The 20895-nt window shown below is 37.3% G+C and overlaps 1 pseudogene; it reads left to right on the top strand.

The window, feature by feature from the left end:
• The window catches only part of LOC121500931, a 105164-nt pseudogene extending 98246 nt beyond the window's left edge, over positions 1 to 6918 (top strand).
• The last annotated feature ends 13977 nt before the right edge of the window (positions 6919 to 20895 follow it).

Here is a 20895-nt window from a genome sequence, read left to right as displayed (position 1 = left end):
TTTTATTTTATCTAGTTTCTTCATCTGTAAAAGGATGATGATAACAACTACCTCACAAGGGTGTTGTGAAGTTTAGGTGAGGCAACATAGGTAAAGCAGCTGGTATAGGGCCTGGTACATAATAGCTGCTCAGTACTGCTTGCCATCATGGTATCATTGTTGCTGTTGCCGTTGTTATCAAATATAGAGTACATATAATAGGGATGAGTTCTTATCTGTGAGTTGAGGAAAGGCTTCATTTTGAAATGTATTTGAACAAAATTCTAAAAGAGAATTATAAGTGGATTAAGTAAATACTAAGAGGGAGACTTGGCAGGAGATATGGTGGCCCAAACATCCCCAAAGCAAAGGACAGAGCCACAAGTCAGACTTGAGTCTTTTTTTTTTTTTTAATTGGAGTTCAATTTGTCAACATATAGCATAACACCCAGTGCTCATCCTATCAAGTGCTCCCTCAGTGCCCATCACCCAGTCACCCTCACCCCCGCCCACCTCCCTTTCCACCACCCCTTGTTTGTTTCCCAGAGTTAGGAGTCTCTCATGTTGTCTCCCTTTCTGATATTTCCCACTCATTTTCGTCAGACTTGAGTCTTACCCCAAAGCCCATACTCTGAACCATCAGATGATATTACCTCTTAATAAACCTATATCAAGCAAAATGGCATTTAAGACTTAAGAGGGCAATCTCTAGATCCTAGAAAGGGTCCATTTAACCTTGAAATAAGCAACTTCAAAATTGGATTTGATTCAGTGCTTCTTAAACTCCATGTGTGAAGATCCTTGGAGAGTGTTTTGGCCTTATTATTTGGTGTGGGAGAACTCTACATAATAATTTACGATTTTCCTTTTATATTTTATTATAATTCTAAACATTGACAAATGCATATTATAAATCATATGGATGATACTTTGCAGATGGGCAAAGCTATGAAATTTCTATGCTAGCTTTTGTGATTGCTTTTGTGACTATTCTAGTAATTACCCAGAGGGATGACAGTGCTGAACCTTAATTCAATGTTTCTCAAGTTGGGGACCAAGGACCACAGGAGGTACAGTAAAGGACCACATGATTTTATTTTATATTTATACTTTTACAGGATTCAATGGATAAGACTTAGCCAATCTAACATTGAGTAGAATCAATGCTAAGAAAGGGAGATCAGAAGAGAGAAAAGGAGGTATTTTTGATTGGCAGAACTCAATTCAATTTTATTCAAATGCTTTGGATTATTCCAGAAAATACACATCACCTTCTGTAAACTGATATGCGCCGAGGAATTATTATGATTTTCCTTCACACTATTTATTTATATGAATATATATGTATGTATTTACATATGAATATGTATTCAAGCTGTCATAAACATATTTTACATGATTATTCGCCACTAAATTTGGAAAATATTCCATACAAGACTTTGGGCATCATCAAATCATCTGGACCCCCCCCTGATGAAAAGTGTTCTTACTCCCTGCTGCACCTGGAGGGACCATTCTAATTGGCCTCGCAATATGCCCAAGGGTTAAATTAATTTATGTGAACCTCACAGCTGGACAGCTGCCCAGCACTATATACTAGCAGCTGTTTGACACAATAAACCAAGAATCAGATTTTCTTGCAGCAAAAATAAATTTTTAACAACATCGCCCATTTCCACAGAGGCAGAATACAAGATATGATTTCTGTATGAGATGATTGTGAAAGAAGCCTCCTCGGAGGAAGGGTGTCATTTTCTAAGTCAAGGCCCTGTCCTGCCACATTATTTAAGCACAACATGACATGGAAATACATTTAATAGGATTTGGCTACAGGCAAAAAGTCTGAAAAAAAGTACATGGATTCTAAGAATTTGCTGCTGAGTTATGCATGGAATTCAGAATTTACTAGAATTGAAATCCTTAAGACAATCTTTGGCTCATAACAAAATAAAACTCCTCTCAAATGTAGCTATACTAGTACACTCATTATAATAGTCATCATATTCCCAGAATGAAGGAGAAGATCAAAACTGCATCTTTATATTTATTTCACAATTCAACTCCACTAAAATTATTTTTTCTTCAGCACATGTTAAATAACTGGCACTTCACCAGAACCTTTTCAATTACCTATTAGTAATAATAGAAAACTGAACCACCTGCTCAGGTGCATTACATATCTATAATTTTGCAACAATATTTCAAGGTAGGTACTACGCTCTCATTATCTTTGATTCAAGTGTTTGGAATACAATGTGGTAGTGAGTCATCTTGCACCACTCATAAAAGGAAACCTATTTAAGGATGGAGAAACAACATAGAAAAAGCCTGGATCCCTGCAGACCCTTATGGAGCAGAGCTACCATCCCAGCTCTGGCCAAGTATCACAGGACTGTCACATGAGGTAAAGAAATGTGCTGTACTTTATTTTTTTTAAATTTTTTTTAAATTTTTTATTTATTTATGATAGTCATAGAGAGAGAGAGAGAGAGAGGGGCAGAGACACAGGCGGAGGGAGAAGCAGGCTCCATGTACCGGGAGCCTGATGTGGGATTTGATCCCGGGTCTCCAGGATCGCGCCCTGGGCCAAAGGCAGGCGCCAAACCGCTGCGCCCCACCCAGGGATCCCCTGTGCTGTACTTTAAGTCACTGTTGTTTGATGTCTCTTTTGCATATGTATAGGTCAATCACCTTTAGTCCACCTAATATAGATCCCACACAAAATTGCAAGCTAGGTCATTTAGAAAAGAGGGAAATTCTTATTTTCAGGTCAAGAAAATAGATACCAGCAGAATTGTTGAGTAGCTTCTGGGAAGATAAAGAAAAAGGTGGAATGGCATAAAACTATAAAGTATATCTATGAAAGCAAAGAATACAGGAAAATAGAATTAGTCATTGAATCCTGAACCTGTACATAATGCCAAATGTAGGCTGGACAAAAAAAGAATGTTTTCAGGGAGAAAGACAATTATAGACACGTGCTAGGCACAAAGAAAATATTTATAAAATTTTGCTTATTAAATTTTGTCTTTTTGTTAAAAAAATATAATATGCATTTAATATTAATCATTTAGACCAGTGATCAGCAAAACTTTTCTTAAAGGGCCAAATAATATTTTATGCTCCATGGCCAAGGGGCAAAATCAAGAATGTTACATAGTTACTCATATAACCATGTAAAACTATAAAAACTATGACACAAATGGAGAGACATTTCTTGCTTATGGATTGGAAGAACAAATACTATTAAAATGCCCATACTATCAAAGGTGATCTACAGATTTACTGCAATCCCTAACAAAATACCAAGTTTTTTTCACAGAACTAGAACAAATAATCCTAAAATTTGTACGTAACCACAAAAGACCCTACATAGCCAAAACAATCTTGAAAAAGAAAAACAAAACTGGAAGTATCATAATTTCAGATCTCAACTTATACTACAAAGCTATAGTAATCAAAACAGTATGGCATAAAATTGGACACAATTATCAACAGAACAGGATAGAAAGCCCAGAAATAAACTCAATTAATCTTGGACAAAAGAAGCAAGAGTATGCAATGGGAAAAAAGAGAGTTGCTTCAACACATGGTGTTGAGAAAACTGGACAGCTATATGCAAAAGAATTGAACTGGACAACTTTCTTATACCATACACAAAAATAAGCTTAAGATGGATTTGAAATTTATATATGAGACCTGAAACCATAAAAATCCTAGAAGAGAACACAGGCAGGAATTTCTGACTTTGGCCATTGCAACATTTGTCTAGATATGTCTCTTGAGGCAAGGGAAATAAAAGTAAAGATAAACTATTGGGACTGCTTAAAAAAAAAAAAAAAAAACTTCTTCACAGCAAAGGAAACAACTAAAACTGAAAGACAACCTACTGAATGAGAGAATATATTTGCAAATGACATATTATATAAGGGGTTAGTATCCAAAATAAATAAAGAACTTATACAACTCAAACCCCAAAACCAAATAATCCAATTAAAAATGGGCAGAAGACATGAACAGATAAATCTCCAAAGAAGGCATCCAGATGGATGACACATGAAAAGATGCTCAACATTACTCATCATCAGGGAAATGCAAATCAAAACTACAATGAAATATCACCTCATATCTTTTAAAATGGCTAAAATGAAAAAAAAAATACAAGAAACAACAGGTGTTGGCGAGGTTGTGGACAAAAAGGAACACTTGGGCACTGTTGGCAAAAATGTAAACAGGTGCAGCTACTATAGAAAACAGTATGGAGATTCCTCATAAAGTTAAAAATAGAATCACCCAATGACCCAGTAACTAAAATACGGGCACTGAGGTGGACACTTGACGGGATGAGCACTGGGTGTTTTTCTGTATGTTGGTAAATTGAACACCAATAAAAATTAATTTAAAAAAATACTGGGTATTTACTCAAAGAATACAAAAACACTAATTCAAAAGGATATATGTACCCCCATGTTTACTGCAGTATTATTTACAATAGGCAAAATATAGAAGTAATCCAAGTGTTCACGAATAGATGAATAAAAGAAGATGTGGTATACATATGCAAACTGCTATGATGGAAGTCAAGGAGGAAAAAAAAAAAAATCACAGGAAAAGGTGCAAAGACATCACCAGAAAAAAAAAAAAACCAGATTTAATAAAGACGATGATTCTGGTTCATCAAATATATTTCCAAGAGAAGTTATTAAGGAAGGTGGACCTAAAATCACATCAAATAACTTTGAGAAATGTGCCACAAAACCTGGGAAAAAAAGATGCAAAGCAATTCAAAAATAAGTAGCAAGGGGATAAAATACCAGAAAACAAATTTCAGCACAAATAAATTCAACAGAAAGAGAAAATTCCAGGAGAATCGTAAAAGTGATGAATCAGCAGCCAAGAAACCTAAATGGGATGACTTCAAAAAGAAGAAAGAACTGAAGCATAGCAGGCAACTCAATGATAAAACCAACTATGACATTGTTGTTCTGGCAAAGCAATTTGAGAGATCTTAAGAAGAAAAGACCATGACAAAGAAAAAAGAGTGAAGTTGATAGTGATTTGCTGAAGTTGATTCAAAGGAAAATGAAAACTACTGCATTTGTGCATGATTCAACTTGTGTGATCCAGTGTTACATTTGGTATGGTGATGAAGAACAGTGAAAAGAGGCTTTTGAAGAACTGCAAGATGATTTGGTCCAATTAAGTAAAGCCAAATATTTCAGAGATAGTAAGTGGCTAATAGAACAAAATAAAAAGAAGAAAGTGGAAGAGAGGGCTCTTTTGCAAAAACACCTGAAGAGCATGTTGGTATGAAATACCTGAAAAGTTACAGATTGCACAGATAATGAGAAATTTTAAAGACCATGTGAGGAAGATGCTCCGGCATGTAGAAGTGTCTGTCATTGTGGAGTTATGCATACAATGACAAAGCCTTCTTGGAGCAGAGGAATATGCTGAGGGAGGAGCTCTATTTCTTCTTTACAAGTCAGCAATCTCCCAGCTTCACCCAATCATCCAGCTCTGGACAAAGTATTAAGAGGTACAGCTAGAAAAACTAGAGCTTTATCATGGATGAAATAAAACAGATTCTAGCTCCAATTGCCCAAAAGGAAGCAGCGATTAAGCGTTCATTGGTGCAGAGAGTAATCTTGGACTTTTAAACCTATGTACCCCCAAAGCTAAGATCAGAAAGACAAGCATCATATGATTTCACTCATATATGGAATTTAAGAAACAAAATAGATGAATATAGGTAAAGGAGGAAAAATAAAGACAAAATCAGAGGGGAAGACAAACCATAAAAGACTGATACTATAAGAAACAAATTGAGGGTCGCTGGAGGGGAGGTAGGTGGGTGGATGGGGTAATTGGGTGATGGGCATTAAGAAGGGCACTTCATGTAATGAGCACCGGGTATTCTATGCAACTAATGAATCACTAAATTCTACCTCTGACAGTAATAATATACTATATATTAATTAAATTGATTTTGAATTAAAGAAAGAGATTGGAGCCATCTGTGAAGCAGTGATATACCTGGCAAACACATGATGGTCCTAGAGTGGCCATACACTATTTGTGGGTTAGCATGCCTAAGGACAAGAAAGTGATATGAAAATAGTCAAGACTTAGGTTGGAAATGTGGCTAATGGCCAGGATTTCCACTTGGTCTTACTGGCGGCATTTGATTGTATTGATGATACTAAGCTTATGAAGAAGAAAATCATAACAGAAATTATTAGCTTCTTGCCTAACATAGTAGATGACAAATATGGAAAGAAGGTCCTATTGTATTTACTAAGCCCCAGAGATCTTGCACATAGTACAAGAAATTATTGAGGTTCTACAGAAAGGAGGTAGAAACGCACACAGTAAGGATACAAGGATCTACCCACCAGAGCTCTTAGAGTCCATCTTTTCAGCTTTGTTAAGCTGCCTGCAAGGACATGTCCAAGAAGTGGTGCTGGATAAGTCTTTGTGTGTTTTGGTGTCCGACATTCTGGGAGCTTCCATTGAAGATGACCAGCCTGCCATGAATGCCATTGTCAAGTTGGCAGCTGGAGAGCTACATCTGGGTGGCAAGGCTTCATGGCGCAAACATCCTACAGGACATCTAGTTCTGAAGTGGTTAATAGAACAAGGTAAAACGAGGAAGAAAGTGGAAGAGAATGCTCTTTTGCAAAAACATCTGTAGACCATGTTGGTATGAAAAACCTGAAGTCCTGAGCTACATGTAAAACCAAGGTGCCATTATTCTTTCTAGTCTTCTTCAGAGCTCTGATCAAGAAGTTACAAAGAAAGTCAAGGCTGAATTGAAAGGCCTGATTCCTACATTGGAGAAAATTAAAAAATGCCAGCAAAGGAATAGAAATGCTACTTGAAAAACTGGCTGCAGAAAGAAAGAGAGAGAGAAACTGGCTGCACAGTGAAAACAGTTAAAAACAAGATGAAATCATTTTTTCTGTTTTCTTTTCTCAATGTGGAAAAGAAGGGCTAAGATCCACCTTTCTGGGAGTCTGGGTGCTCTCTATAGGTATCTGTTCTTTGTATTAGAGTCTATTTATAATACAGTTTTTTTTTTAAAAAGAAAAGGGTGTGAGATGCACAGACACACACATGCTGGAATATTATTCAGCCATAAAAGGATGAGATCTTGCCATTTGCAACAACATGGATGGAGCTAGAGAGTATAATGCTAAGTGAAATAAGTCAGTCAGAGAAAGACAAATACCATATGATTTCATATGAATTTAAGGACAAAACAAACATACAAAGAAAAAGAGAGAGAGAGACCAACCAAGAAACATACTGTTAACTATAGAGACCAAACGGATGGTTACCAGTGGGGAGGTGGGTGTGAGTGTGGGTGAAATAGATGATGGGAATTACAGAGCACACTTATCATGAGCACTGAGCAATGTATAGAATTGTTGAATCACTATATTATCCACCTGAAACTAATACAACACTCTATGTTAACTATACTGGAATAAAAAAAAACTTAATTAAAAAAATGTAAAAACCATTCTAAGCTTGAGCCTCATACCAGATTTGGTCTTCAGGCTGTTTGTCCACTCCTGATTTAGACCAAGGAAGCAATAGAGTAATAAGGAGTCAGACTGAGTAAAGAAATCTGAAGTCAAAATAAAAATGAATGTGTGGCAAATCAACTTTTGATGGGTTCCCATTTATTGGAAGCCCAAATTCCTTCATGTGACCTTTCACAAGGTTACCACAGGCTTCCTTGTTGATTTCACATATAGATCCATAAGACTGCCCATTATTTTCTAAGCACATACACCATTAGTCCTATGTATCTTTGCTCATGCTTCTTTGCCCTCCCCTGCCTTACTTGCCTAGATAATTCACTAATAGATTAGATCCAGATGACATATTCCTCCTCTGTATAGAGTTTTCTAGATGCTACTGCAACTCATGCTCTAAGCCAATATCACTTTTTCTGTGCTTTGATACTACTTTTTTCATGACCCATCGTATACCTTTCTTGTGTACTTGATATGATGATTTACACATCTATCTTTCCAGAGTATAAGCAGGGAATAGGTTTTTTTTCAGCACTGTGAACAGTGTATACCCCACAGCTATACTCATTAAAAATATTATTTACTGAGAGTCTCTTTTGTGTGAGGCACTGTGTTAAGCTCTTGCATTCATTATATTATTAATTCCCATAACTCCCATCTCAGATAAGCTTTAGCTTCCTCATTTTACAGATAAAAAGCCCAGAAAAATTAAATAAATTGCTCATGGTTTCATAACCAGGAAAGTGACAAAGCTTGGACTCAAACCCAGTTCTGATGGGCCCCCAAATCCACGCTCTTGAACTGTTATGTTGTCTCATCAATTATTGAGTAAGCAAATGAAACCTATAACTTGAATTAGGCTAATATCATTACCTGCTGAAACATCTCTAAGGTGTTTCATTTATTTTTTAATTTTTATTTATTCATGAGAGACCAGAGAGAGAGGCAGAGACATGAGCAGAGGGAGAACCAGGCTTCCTGTGGGAAGCCTGATGTGGGACCCGATCCCAGAACTCCAGGATCACGAACTGAGCTGAAGGCAGATGATCAACCACTGAGCCATTCAGATGTCCCTTTAGGATGTTTTAATTTAAAAAAATGCAAATAGTTTATAGTTAATATCATAAATATTCAGAGGTAGAAAGTACCTACAAGATCAATAGGTCTAGCTTGTTTTACGGATAGTAAAATAGCAGCTATGAGAAAGCACTTATTTTTACCCTAAGATCACACAACTTAAACCCCAACTTCTGCATCATGTTTTGACCTTTCTAGCACTTTCACGGATGTCACCTAGAGTCAATCTCATCCCACACCAATGAATTGGCAGACTCAACATTAATCTTCAGAATAAATGTTGAAAATAAGGTCTTTACAATGAGTTAAAATTGTGTCTGGCTCTTCCAATTGCATAGACATTCATAAAATAAACAATATTGGCTTTGGTTTCATTTTGAAATAATAGAGTAGGTTTGATGATTCTCTTTAAGACCCCTCCTACGTTCTACCACTGGGCTTACTCTCTTTTTTTTTAATTTTATTTTTTTATTAAATTCAATTTTCCAACATATAGTATAACACCCAGTGCTCATCTCATTGCATGCCCTCCTTAATGCCCGTCACCCAGTTACCCTATCCCTCTTCCCACCTCCCCTTCTGCAACCCTTTGCTTGTTTCCCAGAGTTAGGAGTCTCTCATGATTTGTCTTCCTTTCTTATTTTTCCCCACTCAGTTCCCCCCACTTCTTTGATGGTTCCTTTCATTATTTCTTATATTCTACATATGATTGGAATGATATGATAATTGTCTTTCTCCGATTACTCTTAATGTGGGATTTATCACAATGCACTGTCTTTGGCTATTTATTAATCTGTCTCTTACACTCTATGATGAGCTTTTCAAGAACATGGACCACATTGTATCCCTATATCCTGGCACAGTTTGTGTTACAGAACTGGTGAAGATTTATTGACTTGCTAAATTGAGGTTAGACCTAAGAGATGTGGCAAAGGGCGATCAGCAGGGTAGCTTGTCTTCCGATGTGTGTGTGTGTGTGTGTGTGTGTGCACATGTGTTATCTGGAACTCTCTTAAGTCATCATTGCATATTTCCCTGTCCCAAAAGATTTCCCTCGAAAAGTTTTTAGAAAATGCCTATGAGTGAGACTTTGACAGTTTTTTTCCTAAGCCTGAAAATATTAGGAAAATCCAGGTGGTCAAATTCAGTGTAATCAGTGTTTTTCAGTGAACATTGTGGATGGATGAATGCAGGCTGATTATACAGTAAATATTTAATTTTAGATTCTGATTATTTCATATTGACATTTCAGAGCAGTAAATATTTTTATGCTAGATTCAGCCTACACCACGAAAATAACTCCCTCAATGGCAGAGTCTACACATGTAATTGTATAATTTAATACTTTCATTTAAAACATTTCTACTTTTAAATATCTTTTAGATTTGAAAAAAAATAATTTCTTATCTAAGAAGGCTCAACCTTAGATCTCTAGGCCAGAGACTAATTAGTATTTCACTGGGAAAATGGAAGGCTTGCTTTTCTGAAAATGACTATTTTGATTTGAGTATTTTCCATTCTCCAGTACCAGTCAAACCTCATGGGAACAGTCATGAAAGAGTTAAAAGAGAAACCTCCATGGAACCATACTAATTGGGTAGCTTTTGCTTTTACTAGAAAAAGGTGGTTTTAGACATTTACTTTTAGGAACAAGAACAACCCTAGAGGATTGTTGAGGAAATGCTTGTGGAGTAGTAAGTCGGCAAGTTTTTGGAGAGAATAGCTGAGAAGATTTTTTACATTATGTGTGTGTCGGGGAGTGGGGGATGTGTTTAAAACCATCTGGTCTCTATATCATAAGTAATTCTATCTCAAGTATTTATGAGCATTTTATAGAAGACCTTTGAAGAACTCTTCCCCATTACAAGTCTAGCACATTTCCTAATTTCTAGCAGTTATAAAAGACCCAAGAAGAGATATTGTGAGATATTATCATTGCCATTTTATAGATGAGCAAAATTGATGGCCACAAAGACTGGGTGACTGACTCAAATGTCACAACTAGTAAGAGTTATAGAAAAAAAAACCAACAACCCTCTTTTCTCTCACTTTGAGTTTTCTTTATGAGCTATTTCTTCTAGCTAAGTCTTCAATTAACCAACTCTTGGAGAGGCGAGATGGCCTGCCTAATAGGGAAGTAGTTGAAGTGTAGTCATGTTTTGCTCATCTCCTCTTGCCTCCTTTTCTTTTGGGAGCCATCGGTCTTGCAGAAGATGTGAGTTCTCTGTTCAGCCATGCTATCTGTCTTACCTGGTCCCAAGGTCAGCCTAATTCTGGGATTCCGTCAATGGATCTGTTTCACTAATGGAATAAAGCCACATCCTGGAACCTGTCTTCAATCATTAACATAGATAATATTTTGGCCTCCATATATAACCTTTTTCTTAAAGTTTTTGTAAAATTCCACTTAGTTAAATTACAGTGTTATATTATTTTCAGGTGTATAATATAGTGATTTTTTTTTTTTTAATGCTCAGAACTCAGCAGGGAAGAGGGATGCTACTTCTCATGCCCTTCCTTTGGAGACTCAAAGTAACTAGCAGGGTCGGGATGCAAATTGTTCAAAGCTCATGCTCTAAAATCACTACTCTAGTGGCAGTAATATTAACAATTGCTGAATAAACCATAGGCTCCTCTACATTTTCTAGCCTTTCTTGTAGCTAGTTTGAGCGCCTGTTACAAATTTTGGCTAATGACCTGTGAGCAAAAATGTTATGTGTTATTTCTGGGTAACAATAGTTAAAAGCTGGTGTACCTTTCCATTGCAATGCAAGCTGAGATGGTGGCACTATCCTCTCCCTTTAAGAAGCAAGGAGTCCAGCGATCCTGGATCCCTAAGTGGCAACATGGAGCAGCCTATGTTCTCTAATCACATTAGGCTTCATGTAAGTAAGAAAAATACAACTTTGATCTGTCAGTCTCCCATCCAGAGATTTGGGAGTTATTTAGTTTCAACAGCATAGCAGAGTCAGGCCTAAATAATATATCTCACAAGGAAGTGATGAAGGAAATAAAGGCCAATGTAGATATGGACACGGTGAAAACAAGGCTAACACAGCAACAGCATAGCAAATAAGTGATCTCTGTAACAGAGTCATGATAAAACTAGAGTGTCAGCCTAATCATTTTTTAAGAGGGCTTTCCTTATACATTGGTTATATCTTACACCCCCACTAAACTCTAATCTCTTTGAGAACAAAGATGATACCATAGCCATCTCCATGTCCTCAGTGCCCAGCACAGTTCCTGGGGACTGTCAAATTGTCAGTATTTGGCTGTTGAGCAGAAGCAAAATGAAGCATTGGTAATGAATATCAGAGCTGCAGTGGAGTTATTACGCTTTTCTATTATTTGTAATTATCATTAGCATAAATTATACATCTATTCAGCATAAATATATACATATATTTATGTTTAAGTTAACTATTTGGTAAACTGAATATAGTTCATTATATAATAATCAGCCTTTTATTTTAAACAGGCATTTGTTTTTTCAGAGGTCAGGCCCATCAAGGCAATTAATTCAGATTGCCCAAGTAAAGGCAGAAATAAAAGCTTTGTGCTTTGAAGATTATTAACAAAAGTATCCCAAAACTCAAGAGGAGATAGAAATTTGGAGCTGGAAAAGACAGCCAAGCCAGTAGCAGAGCAGCACCCAGAGGTGGAGAACATGGCTTCAGGAAGTAATAATTCTGAGGACCGAGGGCTAAGAACTGGAGCAAGGATTACCACTGAGGACATACAGGGTGGAATGGGCATTTAAGGAATGGAGTGGAGCCTTCGTGAAGACGAGTCAGTTAACATAGCACATAAACCATGGAGACATTGTTAGAGCATGGAGAAGCAGTGTGGACAGAGATGATGAAGGAAAAGTAGAACTGTTGCCATGCTGAAGACCATCTACAAGGTGATTGGGGAAAACCTGCTTTAGCTGTCAGACAAGGGAGCCCTTGCCTTTTGGGGAGAGAAGACCTTCTGTTTACCACATTTAAGACCCAGGGTTCTGGGACAGTCTGAGAGTTAATAAAGGTGATTGAACCCCAAGGGGGTAATGCTGGGTTTTATACCAACGTGGAGGAAGGAGGCTGGCTTTAATTCAAATTGAACAAATGGAAAAAGTGATAGCTCCTATAATGCCAAGGTTTGGGAGCAATTTATTCCTGTTACATTTTTAAGACATTGTCCCTAGGCTCACGGGTGGATTACAAAGAAACATTTGGCAAGGCCCCTTAACTTCAAGAATCTAACTAGCTAGCTTGGAAACAAAGAGGTATCCAGAAAGACATAACTATAGGCATAGTAATCCTTTATCTCAAGGAAAAATTCCAGTTTTCAGCTTGGTTACCCTATTATGAATAATACACTCCAAATTACATCTCTAATGTTTTCTACCATGAATTTTCCTCTTGTCCACTCCATGTTGTAGTAAAAACTAGTGAAGTTCTCATTGATCCTCAAATATGGCATGTCTTTTGACAGACTTTAATTACTATTTTTCCTCTGATTGAAATGCCTCTGTTTGCCTAGGACATTCCCACTCAACCCACAAAATCTAGTTGTGATTTCTCTCCCTTGATATTTTTCTGATTATCTCAAGGGAAATTGATACAGAGAGATACAAAGAATATTAGTATTACTGAACTCATAGTATGTGCTTGTCACTGCCACCACCTGAATTGTGTCCCCTAAAAATTCAGATGTTGAAGCCCTAGCCCTCAGTGTGACTATATTTAGAGACAGGAACTGTAGGAAGATAATGAAGAATCCATAAGAACGTTTAGTGGTCTTCTAAGAAGAGTCACCAGAGAACAACATGTGAGACACAGCAAGAAGGCAGCCATCTGCAAGCCAGGAAGAGGGTGGTCACCAGAACCCAACCTTGCTGACACCCTGATATCAGACTTCCAGTTTCCAGAATGGTAAGAAAAAATATCTGCTGTTTAGGACATCCAGTCTATAGTATTTTATCATGGCAGTCTAAGCGGACAAAGACAGTCATGGTGTCTCTTTTTTCTATATTATGTCCTCCAGTGACCCTAACCACCTGAATAGGGATCATTTCCCCTCTTCCGCAAAGAGGAGAGAGAGCTCTGCAAGGTGAAATAATGTGCCAGTAAGCAAATAGTAGAGATATGAACCTGGGTTTGTGTGATTCTACTTTCTACTCCACATCCCTACCTTCCAAGCCTTCCTCCAGACCACCACCATGGTACCTGGCATGTCCCTGGATGACAGTCTTCAAACCACATGGCAGTGACCTGTTTTCCCTGCTAAATAGTACAATAAAGTGGTAGATTTTTCTTTTACCTGAGAGAATCTAAACAATCAAACTGATAGATAATTAGAAATAATAAGAGATATTTACGTCAACTGTTACAGAAACCAGAAGCATGGGGAAATCCTTTGAGCTAGGAAGGCTATGCTTTTAGCCAGAAAAAGACATACATACCCAAGTGTTCATTCCTTGCCAGGGACTGTTATTTGCTGGGAGCAAAGAAGAATAAGAGACAATACTGGCCCTTGAGGAACTCATAGTTGAGCAGAAAGAAGACATTAAATGTTAATTTTCTCTTCTCATGTGTCATCTGATTGGGATCTGGCTGGATGTGTAGGAATCAGCCTCAGCTAAGCACTGGAATCATCTAGGAAACTTTAGAAAACACTGATGGCTGGACCCCACTTCTAGAGATTTTTATTTAATTAGCCTAGGATATGGTCTGGCTATCAAGAGTCTTCAAGTGATTCTGATGTACATTCTGGGTCAAAAATCAGGGGACTAGGAACCTAGAAGGAGCACAGGGTTTCCAGGTGTAACAGAAAGAGAGAGGAAAAAAGAGAGAGCGGGAAGAGGGCAAGAGCAAAGCAGAGGCACAGATAAGCAACATTCACTGCCATTTTGCATTTAGCAGCATTTAACAAGTGCCCATATTGTGAGAAGCATTGCAGAGGAACTATTAATACAATTCAGAGAGCGTGCATTAAGAGCTAAAACAAACAACACACACAAAAAATCAAATACCACTGTTTATTTAGTGAATGTCTTTCAAGGGGCTGTAAGTACTAGAAAGACATTATCTTAATAAGCTCCCATCATCTCTGCCAGGTAGGGGGCAGGTTAGGCTTTTATTAAATGATGCCATATCAAAGTACATTCTTTACTTGAATCAGAAACTAATGTAATATAAACTATGGGGACCACCTATGCACTTAACATCATAAGAGGTAAAACACAGCTTCGCACAAGAATGTCCCTAAAGATGAGACCTCAGGGGATAGGCGGGGGAAAGAGGCCTGAAGGGAGGCTAAAGGGTATCTTTAAAGGGAAAACAGAACCAATGAAGTAGTCGTAATACTTTATTACTATTATTATTATTCAGCCTTACAATGCTTATTCAGCATCTTGCTTTGTTTCCCATGTATCATCTATAGTGCCCCTACTTTATAAAGGAAAAACATAGAACACAGAGAAGTTAAGTGACTTGCCCAGAAGCAAACAGCTTTCAAGTGACCAAGTTAGGTTTTGGATCTAGGTCTGGTCTGAATGATACTCTATAGCCAATTCTCTTAATTTTAGGCATTCTTTTAAGGGAGGATGAGGTGAGGAGACAAATTGGTAAGAATAAGGTGAAAAAAAAAAAAACCAACAACCCTAAGATTTCTTTCTGAGTCTTGAAATTAAAATGGGATCTGGGGATTGTTGATGGGGATTGTTGATGGAGGTGAGTAGGAAGCTGATAGCTAAAGATATCTGTTAACTATTAAATGGACTGTAGACTTCAGAACAAGAGCTATGGAAGGGGTTGCAGGTGGAAGCACAGGGGAGACCCTTCATCATGTTTAGCCATCCCAAGAGCACTGTTGACAGTATTCAGACCAGCCCCATGGAATTGGAAGAGGGGGAAATGGGTGTTTACTATGCATTAACCATTGAATTAATGTTAAGGTTTGTGTTTCGATTAAACTTCATCCAATATTATGCTAATAGCCCTTGGATTCAGCACACACACATACCTATTAGTATCTGGGACACCATATATATTACCATATATACAAAATAAAGTGAGATAGATAATTTTCAGCCTAAACCTTTGGAAATAGCAATAAAGCACAGAATTTCTGGGGTAAGCCCAACATTACCCTACTCCTTCATAATTGTCTCAAATGCAGGAAAGGGGTTGGGTCATTGTGACCCACCCTCATCAACCAGTTATTGAAGACAAGCTACTTCATAAGGGCAATTAACCCTGGGCAAAATGAATCTCTTCTGCAAAGGGCAGTACCTAGGGAGGGACTCAGCCATGACATTCCCAGCACCTGGGGGAATTATGAATGCCTCAGCTCTAAAGTGGGCTCTGGGCAGAGTACCCCCACAATGCTCAATTGGTGTTTGTCTAACTGAACTGCCTTGCCAGAGCTTTTGCTTGCCACTGACCTCCAGGCATATTGCACTTGAGCATGGTCTTTTCATCCTTCTTGGAACATGTTAATGAGGTTCAGCGTTGGCCACCCCAGAATGTGCTAGTTTGGCATGAGGATTATTTCATGCTGAAAACCATCAAGGCCTAACAGATTTAAGAAAAGCTTTTTACATCTGCCTTAACTGCTGAAAAGAATTTCGAGAAGGAGCCTATACCAGAAAGAGAGCTATTACCTAAGATAACTATTTTTACATTAAAAAAAACCTTCTCTAAAGGGCATGACAAACATTTATTTATCAAACATTTGCTCTTCCCACCTTTCTGTGAATTGTCTTCTTCTCCTTTGAAGTCCTGAATTCCTACCCTCTTCTTCTTAGCTCAGGATAGCATGTAAATCTCAATTACCTAACTGTTGGGAAGTACTTACATACTGTAATTAAATTTGTTTTCCTCTTGTTAATCTGTCTTATGTTAATTTAATTATTAGAGCAGCCAAAGAACCTAGAAGGGGAGAAGGGAAAAAAATTTTCCTTCCCTACAGTGTGATTGCTTCCTTTTACCTTCTTTACATACTTTCTGATACCTGACTGGCATGCCTTTCCTTTCTTTTCAGCCCAGATTTTCCAGAGCGCAATTTCTGGTTTTAAATCCTGAATTCCTCGGTTAACTTATCATTATGGTACTACATGTCCTCTTCTTTTGAGATACTTTAAAAAGCTTTGCAAATTCAAATAGTAATTATAAAAGTTAAAGAAGTTCCTGCTCACATTTTGAAGACCCCATCAAAAAGTCACCTTCTCTGAGAAATGTGACAGTATTCTCACTTGGCAGAGCTAATGTGTGCCAACTATAGCATTTACATACTGTAGGTGATTATGTTGTAATGAGTCTGTCTTTCTCACTGGGCTGCAAATTCCTCAACTCATAGCTTGTTCATTTGCTTCCTCTATGCCTAGCACGGTTCCTAGCATATAAAGATTTCTAATAAAGGCTCTAGCACTTGAATGAATGAATGAATGAATCAAAACCTGGGATCTTTCTTATGGCACAAATGCAGCGTGTTTTTTTTTTTTGTTGTTGTTGTTGTTGTTGTTGTTTTGTTTTTTACCATTTTCCTAACATTTCGTAATTGTTGCTAACATGGTTCACAAGCAGATCTAGGAAGTAAACACTAGAATAATAAGCCTGCCTTGTGTAGTTCACCAAATCAGCACAGAAAACTCGTGTTTTAAACAAAAAAGGGGGGGAGGGGCTATAATTGCTGTTAAAGCTCTAGCACAATCAATTTTAATTAGCATTACTCATTGTAAGAAATGATAATGTATCAGTCATTGTAATTGCCAGTGTTGACAATTAGTTAAGGTCATTAACATCTCAAGACCTAAGATAATACAGACCTACAGAATTTTAAAGATTTGGAGGAAAGGTAGAATGGTGTTAGGAATTTCCTTCAGTTTCGAATAGGCTCAAAACATACCCTGTGAAAGATTACTTTCTGGTTTTCTTGTGATGCTAGAGAAACCTAAAAACTGCCACTAGCCTATTGTCCTTCCTTATTATCCATCCTGCCACTGGGTAAAACTCTTCTAAAAATGCAAGTTTCAACGTGTCACTCACAAATCCCACTGTCCACAAGAAAGAACTCAATCACCTTGGCATTGGATTAAAGCTCTTGAATTTCTAGCTCCGTCTCTTACATGGTCCTCCATCCTCTTTGTGCTCCTCTCTCACCTATCTACAGGTTATTCTTAGGCACTTTGGTCTTTGATACCTCTGTGACTTTGCATAGACAGATCTCCTTGTCTTAAATACTCTACCACTTTTTTGTTTTTGCCAGCAAACTCTTCCTCTTAAAACACAATTCAAATGACTTCTGTACTCAGGAAAAATAACTTACTCTTTTGCACTCCCTATGGATATTTTGGGCCAGGTTCCATGTACCATTTACCACATTTTCATTATAATCACTTATTTACGTTTTCAGTGAGCTTATAATGTTCTGGGGTACTTAATGTTTAGCTCAGTGCCTGGTAAATAGTAGACCTTGAACAACTGTTTTCTGAATAAGCAAATCAGTGGGTAGATTAAGAGGTAAATGACTGAAAAATGAAGAAGGTAATGAGTGAATGAATGAGCATGCTCATCAGCACATAGCTCCCTTAGCATAGATGTCCAGATGGCCTGACCATGAGCCATTTTTCTTTGGCACTTGGAGCTTCTCTTTCTCCTTCCTAAATTCAGAAGAGATCATGGTATCTTCAAAATTCTAATTTAGTGTCTACATTAGTTTATGATCTAAATTAGATTCACGAAATACAACACTGACAATAAAAACTGACGTTCATCTAGTGCGTTCCACATTCTCATTAGTAAGTTCTTTAGTTGTAATAATGCATTAAGATTTTAGAACATCTTGAAATGAGGACTAATATTGAAATAAGGTCTATTGTTATCATCTGTACTTTATAATTAAGCAACTGAGATGAGAACTTTACAATCTTGTCCTAAATCATCCAACTAGAAATCCATCCAACTGTTTTTTTCTCTAAGCTTACTTTTATAGGCCCCAATGAGAGAAGACTCATTATACTGAGCTGGTGAACATCCATTCTGTGAACAAACTTGCTGTCCCCAAACTAGGCTGCCCGTACGTAATTGAGGAGTTTAAGGGTGAATTGTTGGGATGATGAGGATACATAACAAAATACAGAGATGTTTCTTAGAAGTGACCCTAACTTAAAAACAAATTCACAGTGGAGGACCTATGTGTATAAAAAAGTCTAGTGTTAAATTTAAAGATGGCATTTAACTAGTATTATTGTCCCCTCTCCACCATTTTCTTGCTGTCCTTCCCTCCTGAATTTCTCCTCTTCCCTTTCTAACTTGTTGGCAACATCATGACTGTGGGGGAGGAAATGATTTTACTATACTGTACAAAGTTCTTCTAGCTGGACTAAGAATCAAACTGACAGGAGATAGATTCATAGGAGAAAATAAAATTTAATTTTGATATGTAGGGAATCTACATAGACATGAGATTCCAAAGACAGGTAAATGAGGTATATATGTCATCCTGAACTAAAGAGAAGGGGTAAAGGTCTGGGACTTCAAAGGGAAGAAATGTAATCCAGAGAAATAAAAAAGAGCAAATGTTTGGTAAACAAATGTTTTCTGGGTCATTCAGAAACAATGGGAAATAGAAAACTTTTATCAAACAGGCTTTGCTAGGTTCCTCCCTGTCTACCATACCTAGTTAATATTCTAATGTAGTGGTCTATGGTGATAGTGCTCTTTGTGGAGCAGGTCCTCTATCTAAATTATTTTAGGAGTAGGGGTGACTGGTGTAGATGCCAAGGGGAGGCAGCTTCCAAATGGGTCACTTGGCATGCAGATTACACCCAGCTGAAAATAATTAAGGCCCAAAGACCAGGAAGAAATTTTGACCTCATCCTTACTCAATTTCCCACTTAATTTGACTTCCCCCTCTCCTTGCTTCTTAGGTGCAGTTACTCATTTGAACTTGTCTCCTTCACTCTGTCCTCACATTCATTACCTGCAGTCAGGGTTTCCTTATCTCTCAAGAAAAGACTCTAGTTCAGTATCCTTAATTTGTGCTCCTAGTTACCATGATGGGATTTTCTCAAATAAAATGCTACTTGTATGTTTCCCATTCCACTAGGACAAATAACAAATTCCTTCCCAGGAGTATAAATCCATCTCTATTCTAATTACTACCTACTTCACTTTGCTTTATCTCCAGCTATTCCATCCCTCTCATCTTTTGCTAAACACATCATGGATATTTATAACTGCATTTCTTTGCTTATACAAAGGTAAGTATCCTTTTATATTTTGAGGAATAGTTCAAAAGGTATAGTTCCTCCAGGAAGCCACTTCCTGGAATAAGGTCTATCCTTCCCCAAACCTGGAAAAATCATCCAAATTCTCATATTTCCTTCTAATACTTTACATCTATGTTTTCTTCTAATATTTTACATCTCTATGTTAGCACTTATAGAATGGCTTTACTGTCTTCATTATATATCTCATTTAACAATAATCTGAACTCCTTTGAGGACAAGGACCATGTTTTAATCATTTCTGTATCATTAGAATCAAGATCAATGCTTGGCATACAGAAGACTTTTAATAAATTTTTTTGAATTTAATAAATCAGATAATTTTTTTATAAAATTCTAGCTTCTCCTGGAAAACTGAAAGATCTGTCAAGACCAGACCTGAATTCCTGAGCAACAGAAGAGATTCTCTAAGGGCTAAGCACTCTCCAGTTTGCTGCAGTCCCCATTAATCTCTGTTGTTCAATCCCAGCTAGCTTCACTCATTTAAGTCACCTTCTGGGATCTGAGGGCTTTTTGTATGATAAACGTTGCAGCATTGAAGGTAGGAGTTGAACTAAATTTTAGTTAGGATTTATTCCAATCTTGAGATGCTATGATTCTTATGATTCTATTCTCAAACACTCAGATCAGCAAAGGAAGCTGAACAATTCCAATTTTGAGTTCCTTTCTAAACTAGTAGAATTCATGACACTGACTTATTTATCCTTTTGAAAAAGTCAGTTAAAATACAAGTTTATGAGAGCTCATTGTGGTTAAAGAGCCAACTCAAGAAAGTAATGCAGATTCTATTCCTGTGTTGATCAATATGTAATTTGGTACATATCTGACAAAGAAAGCAGAATTTGAAAAGTAGGACAATTCTAATAGTGTCTAATTGCATTATGCAAATATTTCCAATAGATCTATTAGTCTATTGAAGTTATTATTTACCAGTTTGTGTGACTCTAAAATGCCCTCTTTGGAAAAGTTCCTTTTCTTTTCTTTCCTTCTTTTTTTTTCTTCCCTCTTTCCCTTCCT

Source organism: Vulpes lagopus, chromosome 10, assembly GCF_018345385.1.
Source record: "Vulpes lagopus strain Blue_001 chromosome 10, ASM1834538v1, whole genome shotgun sequence".
Taxonomy (NCBI): domain Eukaryota; kingdom Metazoa; phylum Chordata; class Mammalia; order Carnivora; family Canidae; genus Vulpes; species Vulpes lagopus.
This window is presented reverse-complemented; position numbering and strand designations above follow the sequence as displayed.